Source organism: Leptonychotes weddellii, unplaced genomic scaffold, assembly GCF_054177405.1.
Source record: "Leptonychotes weddellii isolate Sample4059 unplaced genomic scaffold, ASM5417740v2 HiC_scaffold_1290, whole genome shotgun sequence".
NCBI lineage: Eukaryota > Metazoa > Chordata > Mammalia > Carnivora > Phocidae > Leptonychotes > Leptonychotes weddellii.
Window position 1 is genome coordinate 1 of NW_027708198.1, and position 14,331 is coordinate 14,331.

At 34.2% G+C, this 14,331-nt stretch overlaps 1 long non-coding RNA gene across 1 annotated transcript; it reads left to right on the plus strand.

The window, feature by feature from the left end:
- Positions 1 to 554: 554 nt before the first annotated feature.
- On the plus strand, positions 555 to 13,922 carry LOC145718256 (uncharacterized). The gene is made up of 2 exons (XR_014141681.1): positions 555 to 814; positions 9,744 to 13,922. It is a non-coding gene; the product is annotated as an uncharacterized LOC145718256 (long non-coding RNA).
- Positions 13,923 to 14,331: the final 409 nt, after the last annotated feature.

A 14,331-nucleotide genomic window follows, 5' to 3' on the forward strand; every position in this document is an offset into this window, starting at 1 on the left:
CCATCACAATGGTAGAAATGCTGGTATTATAAATAGAGTCTTAGTCCTCCACACAGAGACAAGCCAGATTCCTAGCCTGTTTTATAGCCTTTTTTTCCTCCTCCAACTTCACCACTGTTTTCCCTTTTACTCTGCTGCTGCTGGTGGTACATAGTACCATTATCTCATTAAACCTTCATATTTTCTTAGGTCCCCTTCTAGGCATCTTAAACAGTTATTGGAGAGAGTAATCCTGTTCTGAAAGAATGAAGGAAATAAACATCTTTTCAGACTTTAAACTTATATAGCTTAACTATTTTTATTTTTGATTTCTTAATGGAATTTCAGTAAAATTCGCAGTCTTTTTTTTTTTTTTTTAGATTTTTTTATTTATTTATTTGACAGAGAGAGACACAGCGAGAGAGGGAATACAAGCAGGTGGAATGGGAGAGGGAGAAGCAGGCTTCTGTGGAGCAGGGAGCCCGATGCGGGGCTCGATCCCAGGACCCTGAGATCGTGACCTGAGCCGAAGGCAGACGCTTAACGACTGAGCCACCCAGGCGCCCCAAAATTCGCAAAGTCTTAATAAGTTTGTGGTATATATGTATGTGTGTATATGCTTCTGTCTGAACCTTCATTCTCAGAGAACATCAAGGTCATTATATTTCTTTTCCTTGAATATTAGAAGGGCCTTTTTCTAATAATACATGAAGTATAAATAAGTACTCTTCTTTCTTATTTGTAGGAGCCCCTCAACAGTGAAGATGATGTGAGTGATGAGGAAGGACAGGAACTCTTTGATACAGAAAATGTTGTTGTATGCCAATATGATAAGGTAAGGATTTTATCAGGTTACTTACATTTTTTTGTTGTAATTTCTTCCCTAAATATCTTTTCTACCTTGTTCAAACATTTGGGCAGCTGATGGATGCCTCTTATATTCAATATAAATAGGGTGAATGTAGACATTGTTATAGTTTAGTAGATTATTTTGGGGTTGTCCTTTAACATTAATAACCCAGTAGAATAACCCCGTTTTCCCTTTAGTTTCAACTACCCCAAACCTAAAAGGCTTTAATTGAATTTTGTCACTTTTTTTTATTACTAAGGCGAGAACTAGGTCAATAAACGGGACTGCTAACTAACAAATGATATGTTTTTACTGAAAATCATTTTTAAAATTATTTAGCTTTGCTGTATTTTTGGCAGTCTTAGGTATTTTTAAACTAGGCCTGTGAGAATTAGCTATTGAATTCTTGTTTTCCTAATTCTTCAAAAGGAAGCTACTTGCCAAGTATTTTTGTTATTGTTATTGGCATTATTGTTGAGATTTTGTTAATTATTGAAACATTTAATTTGGAATAAAACTTTTCTATAATCATTAAATTTATAATAAATCCACAAATTATATTGCATTTATAATTTAATTTCAACAGTGGTCTTTACCAAATGATGAAAACCCTAACAGAAGCAATTGGGCTTTTTGTTTGTAAGCATACTCATTCACTAAACAAACACTAAGTGTCTGCCTGTGCCAGGCACTGGAGCTGTAGTTATGATCATGCAAATTTGTGCCTTGCATGAATTTCCTTTACAAATGATGAAAATCTTACATTTGTGTTGCTTTTATAGAAATGAATCTTATAAGTAGTCGTGCTTATTGCATATAAATAGCCGTACTTTTTGGAAACCTATCTATAGGGAAGTGTCAAAACAATTAATCTTATCATTTTGTAATGAAGAGGTAAAGTCAAGCCAGTTACTTGCAGTGAGATTACAGAATAAAGTCAGTGAAGTCATTCATAAACAGAATTATCAGAGCATCCACTTTTGTACTGTGTGACTTTTGGGTGAGCATTCTTAAAACCTTACACCAGGGACATTATAATATAATTTTTTGTTACACTTGTGCAATGGAAGAGTATTAATGTTAAAATAGATACCAATAAACCTTATATTGTCAGGAAATGTCAAAGAAACCTCATGCAACCAAATTAGCCAGAACACAGTTTTATGGTGACAAGATGTCAGATTCAGGCAAGAGAGACCTTTACCTTAGCTAGATTGAAGAATATACTTCTAAGTATTTTCATATTGTAAGAATGTATTGTATTCTTGTTTGGTATTGTATTCTCCTTTGGTACAAATTGTACACATAATATTTTAAATGTTAAAATTGGTTTGTTTTGCTCCTAAGACATTTTAATGTTTTAATGTTTTAGACAGAAATGGAAAACAGCTTTAAGTAGTGTGTTGAGTAATAAACACTTTAAAGTTCACAGAGATCTAATTTTTAGACCTTGAGAGCTTGTTTGGAGGTTCTAGCAGGGGAGCGCAGAGATCTAATTTTTAGAATCAAATGAGCCCGAAGTTTTTCTATACTTGCTTTTTGCAAATTGTCAATATAGGAGGATGCAATCAGTTTCTTTAGTTGTCTGGGGAATTTCTTTTTCCTGGCTACTCATCACTTTCTTGCTTATATAATCCCATTGTCTTTCAAGTTGGAGTCACTCGGTTCATGCTGGAAATCAAATTATGTACCCACTTTTCGGATAGTTACTACTTCTCTATAGGGAGTCAAAGAAAAAAGGAGACAGGTTTTTTTCATTCAACAAATAGAGTGTCTATGATGTACCAGGGCACTGCACTAGGAGGTTGAGATACAGTAGTAAACAAAGTAAAGTAAAACAATCCCTGCCATTGGGAACTTTAGTTAGGAAAACAAGAATTCAATAGCTAATTCTCACAGGCCTAGTTTAAAAATACCTAAGACTGCTAAAATGTAATAAATAAATTATTATGGTATGTTAGAAGCAGATAATTGGTATGGATAATTGGTAGGAAAGGGGACAGGTTACAGTTTTTTAAAAGGTTAGTCTTGTTAGATCTTTTGAGAAGATGACATTTGAACAAAGCCTTGCCTTGTCATTATCTGGTTAACAGAGCCTGCCTGTTTTGTGTGAGGGGTGGCATGGAGGCCAGAGTGGTTGGACTGGGAATGCAGGGGAAGGGATATAGTTAGTAGATTAAGTCAGTGGTAAGTGGGGCAGGTGGTATGGAAGTTTATGAGGACATGGGCTCTTATGAGCGAATTGGAAAGTTATTGGAAGGTCTCAAATAGACAGTTGTAGTATCACTTACATTTTAATTCTAAAAAGATTACTTTGTCTTCTTTGTTGAGAGTGGACTGTGTAGAGGAAGCAGAGTTGAAACAAGGAGACTAACAGAAGGATTGTATAGTAATTCAAGTGAGAGATAATGGTGATTTAGGCTAGGGGGATAGTATTGGAAGTGATGAGAAGCAGCTGAATCTTGGGTATGTTTTGAAGGAAGAGTCAGCAGGATTTTCTGACTCTTCCTGACAAGTGGTAGAAAAGAAAAAGAGGAATCAAGAATGATTCAAGATTTTTTGATGAGGAACCAGAAGGAAGAATGGAGATGCCATCAACTCAGATAGGAAAGGCTGAAGATGGAGCACGTTTGGGTGAGGAGAGTAATTAGTTTTGAACATGATAAGTTTGGTATGTCTGTTGGACATTCAAATTATCTATCTTAAGATGTTACGTTTAACATCTGAATCTCATAGTGTATTTTTAGACCAGAAATATAAGACCACTTAACACAAGAGTTTCTGCCCTAACTGCTATTTTAACTTTATTTTGCTGTATTTTCTTGTAATAAGAAGAAAAATTTGATAAATATTAAACGTGTGTATAACTTAACTCAGTGATGTAGAGGAAAAGCATGAGAGTAGTTTTCAAATACATAAAGTGTTGTTTGATTTTTTTTTTTTTTTTAATTAAGTCCCAGAAGATAGAGCTAGGATCAGTAAGTGGAAGTTTGGAGGAAGCAGATTTCAGTAAGGGATGAAGTATGAAAGACTTATAAGAGAACAGGCCCAGAGTGGAATAACTTAATTTGCAGTTCTTTGTCCCCCGCTTCTAATCATACTCAAGCAGAAACTGAACAACAGCTTGCCAAGAATATGCCATGGAAATGTTTGTATTGGGAGGTTAGAGCATGGAATTTTATGAATGAATTCTCAGAAAATATCTATACATAGTGAGCATTTCTGGATTATTATATGAAATGGCCTGATTTAGTAAAAAAATGTCTTGGATTTGAGAATCATCTTTGCCACAAAATGCTCCTGGTAAATCATTGAACCTCTCCAAGCTGTGATTATCTTTTTTGGAAAATGAAAGCCGTAACTACTTGATTTCGAGGTCCCTTTAGATCAGAGAAGAGGGAGAACCATGGGTCCTTCTCTGAAGATACGGAGCTTAAGCTGAAAATTGAATGAAGCATGGGACTTATTGGGAAAGGGAAAAAAGGTCATTTCAGTTGATTAAGTTTTATAACTCCTTTTCTCCTTGAATCTATGAATTGCAAACAACTAAAAACTATAAATGAAAGTAAAGAGGGTAGTGCCCAGGGTCTGGCCCAATTTGAACACTGCCCTTCCCCCTTTGGCTTAATTGCAGATGCACATAGGTTTTGAAATCTATAAGTGACTGGATGATCAGCATTCCCTCAGATGTATTTGTTAAATACTGCCATGTGTAAGGTTCCATGTTAGGTCTTGGAGAAAACTATAAGGGGTTTTACTTTGGTAGAAGAAATTCTTTGTAATTGTATATACTTAGAAATGATACTAGAAATGTGTTTGGGAATGACACTGAAAATTAATTATTAGGAGAGACTACTTTTAGCTGATGTGATTAGGGAGCGCTTTGAGAGAACACAGTATTTTTGAGGTGGGTCTTGAAATCGGAATTGAATTTGTGAAAATGGGAGCAAGGAATGATACTTCTTTTGACTGAAATACAGTCTTTGAGGAATATGGAAGTAGGAAATAAGCTTGGTAGATGAGTTATTACCAGGTCATTTAGAAATAGAAATAGTCAAGCAGAGAGGATGGAAGGAAGGTGAGAGTGAAGCCTGGAAATCAGTTGGAAAGTTATTATAATAAATCAGGTAACAAGAGGCTGTTGATATGATAAACTAGAAGATAATTGGTGGCCATTGAGAAAACAGTTGCCTGGTGTCCTGTAGATAACTAAAGTAGAATTAGAGATAAAGTAATTAGAGGTTAGAAATATTAATATTAGTATGGATATTAACACTGTTGGACCATAGTATTAGAAGAGTTAGCAATATGGAAATTGTTACTGTATGTGAGGAAGAGAATGGTTGTAAACATGATTCCAGTATTGAGGATAGATAGTGTCCTGGTGGTCTAGATAAGAATGAAAAAAAGCCGAAGGTTAAATAGTGTAGACATAAAAGGAGTTATGGAGAAAAGGCAAAACAGTGGTCTAGAAGCATCAGGGAAAACAAAGGGTATTCCTATTTTAAAAGTTTGCCAGTATAAAATTTCCTGTGAAAAAAGGGACACATGTATATATAAACTTGGCAAAAATAAGATACTTTGCAGAGAAATGTATTATTAATGAACACAAGTATTAAGAACTGTAAAATAGTACTAATTGCAGATACATTTATTTCTTTAAAAACTCACCTGAGTGAATAGGATTTTTGTTTGTTTTTTGTCAAATTTAACTTTATTAAGAAACCAGTTTGGGGGTGCCTGGGTGGCTTAATTGGTTAAGTGTCTGCCTTTGGCTCAGGTCATGATCCTGGGGTCCTGGGATGGAGCCCCACATCGGACTCCCTGTTCTGTGGGGAGCCTGCTTCTCCTTCTCCCTCTCCCTCTCCCTGCGGCTCTCCCTACTTGTGCTCACTTGTGTGCCCTCTCTCTCTCTGTCAAATCAGTCAGTCAATCTTGTAGAAAAAAAAAAAGAAACCAACTTGTCAAAACAAACAAAACAAAAAACCAATTTGGCCAGCCACAATGGTATGAAACTAGAAATCAATTACAAGAAAAAAATTGGAAAATTCACAAATATTTGGACATTAAACAGCATGCTACTGAATAATCATTGAGTGAAAGAAGAAATCAAAAGAGAAAACAAATCTTGAGACAAATGAAAATAGAAATATAGCATACCAAAACTCACAAGATGTAGTAAAAGCACTCTTAGGAGGGAAGTTAATAGAGATAAATGACTATATCAAGAAACAAGAAACATCTCAGCCTAACTTTGTATCTCAAAGAACTAGAAAAAGAACAAATGAAGTCCAAAGTTAGTAGCAAGAGAGGAAATGACAAAGATCAGAGTGGAAATAAATAGAGAGTAAAAAGACACTAGAAAAGATCAATGAAACTAAGAGCTGGTTCTTTGAAAAGATAAATTGACAAACCTTTAGTTAGACTCACCAAGAAAAAAAGGCTAAGACTCAAATAAAATCAGAAGTGAAAGGGGAGTTGTTATAACAGATACCACAAAAATATAAAGAATCATAAGACTACTGTGAACAATTATTATATGCTAAGAAATTGGACAGCCTAGAAGAAATGGATAAATTCCTAATCAAAAACATTCCGACAAACCATCATGAAACCAGATGGCTTTACTGGTGAGCTCTACCACAATAAAGAAGAAATTCTTCAAGAAGAATACCAGTCCTTCTCAAACTTTTCCAAAAAATAGAAGAGGAGGGAACACTTCTAAACTCATTTTATAAGGTCAGTATTACCCGGACACCTAAACCAGACAAGGGCACCACAAGAAAAGAAAATTATAGGCCAGTATTCCTGATGAACACAGATGCCAAAATCCTCAACAAAATATTAGCAAACTGAATTCAACAATATATTAAGATGATCATATACCATGACCATGTACCAAGTGGGATTTATTTCAGGGGATCCAAGGATGATTCAGCATACACAAATCAATGTGGTAACTGACCATATTAACAAAATATAAAAATCATACGGTCATCTCAATAGATGCAGAAAAAGCATGTGGCAGAATTCAACATCTGTTTATGATAAGAATTCAAGAAAGTGGGTATTAGAGGGAACGTAACTACCTCAACATAAGAAAGGACATACATAACAAACCTGCAAGTAACACACTCAAAGGAGAGAAGCTGAAAACCTTTTCTCTTAAGATCAGGACCAAGACAAGAATGCTTATTCTTGGCATTTTCAACATAGTATTAGAAGTTCTAGCCAGAGCAGTTAGGCAAGAAAAAGAAATAAGCACCAAATTAGAAAGGAAGAAGTAAAACTGTCACTATTTACAGAAGACCAAGTATTATATATAGAAGACCCTGAAGATGCCACCAAAAAACTGTTAGAAGTAATAAATTCAGTGATGTTGCAAGATACAAAATCAGTATACAAAATATGTTGCATTTCTATATGCTAATAATAAACTATCAGAAGGGGAAGTTAATTCCATTTATTGCATCAAAAAGAATAAAATCCAAGATATAAATTTAACCAAGATGAAATGTGTGCAGTGAAAACTAAGACATTGAAGGAAATTGAAGAAGAAACATGGAAAAATATTTTGTGTTCATTGATTGAAAGAATTAATGTTAGAGTGTTCACTACTCAAAGTGATCTACGGATTCAACAGTTTTAGTGCAATCCCTATCAAAATGTCAATGGCATTTTTCACAGAAATGGAACAGATAATTCTAAAATTCAGAAGACGCTGAATAGCCAAAGCAATCTTAAGAAAGAGAGAGGCATCGTGCTTTCTGATTTTATATTATATTACAAAGCTGTAAGAATCAAAACAGTATGGTATTCGCATGAAATCAGACATGCAGATCTATGGAACAGAAAAGAGCCCAGAAGTGAACCCAAACATGTATTCAATTCATTTACAACAAAGGAGCTAAGAATATACAATGGGGAAAGGACAATCACTTCAATAAATGGTATTGGGAAAACTGGACAGCCACATGCAAAGGATGAAACCAGACCACTATGTTACAACATACACAAAAATCAACTCAAAATGGTTAAAGACTTGAATGTAAGATCTGAAACCATAAAACTAGAAGAAAACATAAGAAGTAAGCTCCTTGACGTGGTTCTTGGTTGTAATTTTTTAGATTTGGCACCAAAAGCAAAGGCAACAAAAACAAAATAAACAGGACTACATTAAACTATAAAGCTTCTTCACAGCAAGGGAAACCATCAACAAAATGAAAAGGCAACCTACAGAAGAGAAAATATTTGTAAATCATATCTGATAGTTAATATCCAAAATGTATGGAGAACTCATACAACTCAATAGCAAAAAAGCAATTCAATTTAAAAAATGGGCAGAACTGAATAGACGTTTTTCCAAAGAAGACATAAAATGGCCAACAGGTACATGAAAAGGCGCTCAACATCACTATTCGTCAGGGAAATACAAATCAAAACCACAATGAGATATCAGCTCATACTTGTTAGAATGGTTGTTATCAAAAAGATAAGAAATAACAAGTGTTATGTGTGGTTGTGGAAAAATGGGAGCCCTTACACACTTTTGGTAGGAATGTGAATTGGTATAGCCACTATGGAAAACTGTGGAGGTTCCTTGAAAATCCAAAATAAAACTACCATATGATTCAGCAATTCTGCTTCCTTAATAGTTATTCAAAGGAGATGAGAACGCTAACTCTGAAAGGTTTATGCCCTCCCATGTTCATTGCAGCATTATTTACAAGAGCCAAGGACAGGGAAGCAACTTAAGTGTCCATCAGTGGATGAATGATAAAGAAAATGTGGTATATATTTATATACACATGATATAATATTATTCAGCCATAAAAAAGCAAGCTTGTCATTTATGATAACGTGGGTGGACCTTGAGGCATTATGCTAAGTGAAATGAGAGAGAAAGACAAATATCATATGATCTCACTTTTGTATGTGGATTCTACAACAACCAAGCAAAAAAACCCAACAACAACAAAACAAAAACTGAACTCATAGATACAGAGAACAGATTGGTGGTTGCTAGAGGCCAGAGGGTGGAGATTGGGGCAAATGTTTGAAGGGGGTCAAAAGTATAAACTTGAAGTTATAAAATAAATAAGTCATAGGGGTGTGATACACAGCATGGTGACTGTAGTTAATGCCATATATACTTGAATACATACTTGAAAGTTGCTGAAAGAGTAGATCTTAAAAATTCTCATCACATGATGAGAGTGAAAGCTTAATTGAATAATTGAGGAACTCTTATCAACAGTGAAAAGCCTCTGGGTGCAAATCCAAGAATTTTGGAGACTTTGCAGCAGTGGCGGCATCATTGAAACAGTTTCATATCTACATTAGGGGAGAATGGCACTTCATTTGGATGCAAGTAATCATAGTCACTGCATGAGAGTCTACAGTGTGTTAGGAACTTCCTAACTGGTGCGATGTGCTCAGAAGATAGTCTTACACATTCCTGCAGAGAAAGATCAAGGAACCGTAAATTGCTTTATTTTGTTGTATGTAGGAAAATAAATGGTGGAATTGAAACATCTACAGTTTTAAGGGGGTCTCTGAAACTGGGCACTTGGAAGATGGCTGGACGTGGGTCTTTTTCTAAATGGGAAATTAATGTCAATAAAGTACTCTTCCGTTCTCAAAAAAAATTCTCATCACATGAAAAAAATTTGTAGCTATATATGGTGGTGGGTGTTAACTAGACTTATTTATGATCATTTTGTAATATATACAAGTATCAAATCATTGTGTTGTGCAGCTGTAACTACTGTTACATGTCAATTATCTGTCAATTAAAAGAACAATTTATAAATGGAGTAATGTACAAGACGAAAGATGTTTTGGTGTGTGAATGGGTTTTTTGTTTCCTCTGTGTCTTGATTGTATCTCTTACATTCTTTTTTTGTTTATTTAGATACACAGAAGTAAAAACAAATGGAAATTTCACCTCAAGGATGGCATTATGAATCTTAATGGAAGAGATTATATATTTTCCAAAGCCATTGGAGATGCAGAATGGTGAAGAGTTGGTTCTTTTCTTTTATAAATAAAACAAACTTAAAAAAAATTTAAAGTGGACAGTTTGAAACTTGGGACATACACCAACCAAAACTTAATTTCTGCATGTCAGAAAAGTGCAGTAGAATCAAAGCTACTGGAACAAAGAGACCTTGACAACAGACACTACTAACTGGCAAGCCATGGAACTGTAGCACCTGGGGTTGTTGGGGTGGGGGAGGTTGGGGTTTTGGAAAACCATAATTGTTGATTTTAAATACAGGTACCTGCCACCAGTAATTAGCATGTAAAGCTTTGTCTATATTCCTTCCTTCAACTTGGGTTCAATCAGAAGATACTTGTTGGAACGAACTGAAGAAAATTCCCTTTTGATAGATTGAACTGAAACTGCTTATTGTATGTGGTTATATTTGGTAAAAATTGCGTGTGAGCTTTTTACAAAAGGGTAAGAATTGTGTTGAATTTTAATTCACTTCTATAAGGAAACAATTTAGAACTCTCGTTGTAAGTCTTAAATATTTTTACTAGCTATTCTCCCTCAGTAATATATACCTCTTCCTTCCCTGCTTTATGAAATATCTGTTTAAGAGTTAAAGGAAGTAATCAGTGAACACAGTTTGGAGGCAAAATTTGACCCAGGAATGATTATTTTAATTAGGTTTTCATACTTATTAAATGTAACTTGGGCCTCATTGAGTTGAATAGAATTAAAATGGCAGCTTTGGTTTCCTTACAGAAAAATATTTGTTTCTTTTAGTCCCATACCTTATAAAGAAACCCCAGAGTGGCTCCTCAGGAATACAGTTTTATTTCACAGAGGTACCATCTAGCTGAAATTATATACATAAGAATAGATATAGATTTTTTCCTGTTGGGCTGAAGTATATGCTTATACATATGTTTAATCTTTAAGCTAAACAGACATTTAGATAACATTCTGTGCATTGACTGAAGCATTGGGCAGGTAGTGAGGACCTGGATTTTTTTTAAACAGTTTAGTAATTATAAAAGTTTCTTGTGTTTACTAGTAAAGAATTTAAAAACTGTTCTAATTGAACAAATTTTTTTAATTGCAACTTTGTAATTTGAGGGAGAAATTTAGGGGTTAGAGGGGGTTGGGCCACTAAGTACATATTTACCTCTCTTTCATTTGGTGGCCCTTCCAGGCCATTGATAATGTAGACATGGGCTCCAGTTTGCACATCGAGAAGAAAGCATAGAAAATTTGACTTGTATATTAAGAATAATAGAAATGTAATATGTATATTAAGAATGCACAGCTCTGTATTCTATAAGGGGCTCTAAAGAACAATATGGCAATGCTATGTTCTGTGTGAACTAGTTGCCTGGGAGAACTGTAGGAACATTTGTCTTCATCTATGTTTTCTTGTAACTAATTCTTTTTCATGGTCTATCTTGACAAAATTCACATGGTTTAAGTTACTTGTATATTGATTTTTTTTTAAGTCTTCCATTTTTGTCTTCTTTTTATTTGCCTTTGTGTGTTTCCAGAAATAACATATTAACACTTTACATTGCAAAGAAAAACTGTGAGCTATTATATGTTTAACACAAATCTAAAAAGGCTAATCAATTCTTTTTTTTTTTTTTTTGCCTACTTCCCACCCCACGTACCAACTTGGTCCCTTTAACTTATGTTCTGAACTTTGGTGTAAATGATGGTTTCTAGCATGCTAGTAGTTAGGTTTTATTCAGATACCATTAACTGGTAATACGGTTTTAATTTTTACTATATTAATTTAGTTTTTTGGAGGGGAGGTTTATTTGTTTACCCCACTACTCTCAAAGCACACACAGGTTTTTCTGTTTGTTTTTGTTAATGAATCTGGGAGAAGAGAAGGGAGGGAGTGAAATCAAGGAAGTCCTGTTGTTCAGTTGTCCTTCAGTATAGTTGCTAATAGGTTTATATTTACCCAGTGAAGAAGTCAACGACCTGAACTACCTATAAAAGTTTAGCAGTGCTGCAATGTTGATTGAACCCCTTTGGCTATATCGTAGTTCTTCTGCTACTGAACCTTGGATTACTATAGGATACACAGCTCGTGTTTTGGGCCCTCTATGTAGACAAACATTTGTATTCATAGTAGAATTGTATACTGGCCTGTTTTTATAATGTTATTTTCAAATAGGAACAACCACCGCTTTCAGAGTGACTCACTAGGGTTATTTTGAAGCAGGAAATAACCGTTTGTATTTGCACCTGTGTATTGCATATTAATTATGGCATACTTGGCAAATGCTTTTCTTTTACCTGTTAAAATTCTGAAAGCCGGTCCAAACAACACTGCATACCAAATTGTGCTCTTATGTATTAACTGCATCGTGTTCCTTTTTAATCAAATAGAATGTTTTGGTTTTATTATAGTGGCTTGCTATAAGAATGCCACTTGCTTATCTTTTACTGTACTTGAATTCTTAATCATGCTTTTACATTGTATTTAACAAATCATTTCATTAGGTTCCATAAACTGTCATTCCTTTGAAAAGGCAAGGATTCCCACTTTCAGAATTTTAAAATGAAAATAACATGTTTATTCAAAGAGGGAAAATAGTTCAGACTTGGTATTATGAAAATAAGTAAAGGTTTCAGAAGAGGATTTGTTTAGATTTGCACAGATGGTGATGGCACCTTTTACTACAAAAAAAAAAGGAAAATTTACACAAAATTACTAGGTAAAGTGTGGAAATGTGTGCCTTTCAGTATATGTACTCTTTTTTTGGTGGTCCTTTGGAGTATCAGACCATTTGAATTGCCTGAGAGCACATTTAATTTCTGTGGAGAGCCACATTGGGCTAAAACAACTTTAATGTGCAATTAGTTTCTAGAGTAAAATGTCTGTTATATGAGGGGGATCTTTATATTGGGCTTTTATATTTTTTTAAATGTTCACATTTCTTTCTGTTAATTAAATGCCGTCATATCACATTTATATTGTTGCCTCTCTTAAAATCAAAGCCACCTTGATGTTATTCTTAGGAATACATCAGGATCTGAGCGGTGTGTATAGTGATTAAAATGTGTTCTTGAAGAGCATATTCTAATAGATTTTGGTTTTAGCAAGAACATAAAAATATAATAGCTTTTGTATAAAGATTTTCTTTTGCTATATTGGAAGTCAAAGATTTGGTTTTCTTTTTTCTGGCTTTTATGGAGGAATAAAAAAGGGTTGTCTCCCTCTAAGAGTAATTTTTGGTTACCTTACAGCAATAATGTCACCATTCTTTTCAAAAGGTAAATATGCCTTGTACAGGAAAACAGACATAATTTCCTCTTGGGAGTTCCCTTTATAACTTAGCATTTTCTTCCACTTGAGAAAATTCCTATATTTTCGGATTATTTCATCTTGAACTTTTTTGAACTTTTGTGCAATGGAATATTTTATTGATCCATCTTTGTACATTTTCATTTTATTTCATGTCTGTTTCCCATCTGAGTCAGCTATTTCAGATTTTGAATTCATTGGTTAAAGCATAGTTGCTTTAAATAGTTCCTCATGAGTTTATATTAAATAGTTTTGCATTTTAATCTATTATGCTATGGAAATTACTCTGAAGTTTATAATTCCCTTTTTAAGCCTGCCTTAGCCTATCTTTTGTCATTTTTTATGATTTAAGGAAGAACACACCAAACTTAATATTTGTGTTTATTTTGAGGAGCAAGAGAAACATTTTTCTTCTCTTAAGGGAAGGAACTGCATTGAATTAGTAACTACTATTTTAGTCAAGCTTCCTTAAATCGTTCCAGTATGTGTCAGGGCTACAATTTTGGGGGAGGGGCTAATCCTTTTGCTGTTCTGAGCTACTATTGTCAACTGCTGTTGTACATACTGTTATGTGTAAGGGCGTAAATATATTTATTATGTTTGTAAAATTCATTCTGTACAATTGCAGATCAAGGTTGCTCTTCTGTGATATACAGGATATTATGTTTTAAAGACCATCTTGGAATACAATTAGAGAACTTAGTATTTTGATGTACTAAGACCTATTTTAAGTTTAATATTTTACCTTTGCAAAAACTTTAATTAAAGATGTTATTTAAAAAAGAGTAAAATGTTGCTTGCTTTGCTAGTGTATAAGACTTTTATATAGGTAACTAACTAAAACTATACAATTTAGAAAGGAAAGTGCTTACATTGTTACTAAGTTCCATTTATCAAAAGAAAAGGGCATCATTAAATTCTATACCTTCAAAATAAGTAGGGTGGGATGTCAATCTGAAATACTAAACTGTTACAAGTTCTTAGTAGCTTTTAAGAAGAATAGTCGTATTTTCCAGGCACACAGGAATTTATTTTTATTTTTTATTTATTTTTTTAATTTTATTATGTTATGTTACCATACAATACATCACCAGTTTTCGATGCAGTGATCCATGATTCATTGTTTGCGTACAACCCCCAGTGCTCCATGCAGTACGTGCCCTCTTTAATACCCATCACCAGGCTAACCCATACCCCCAC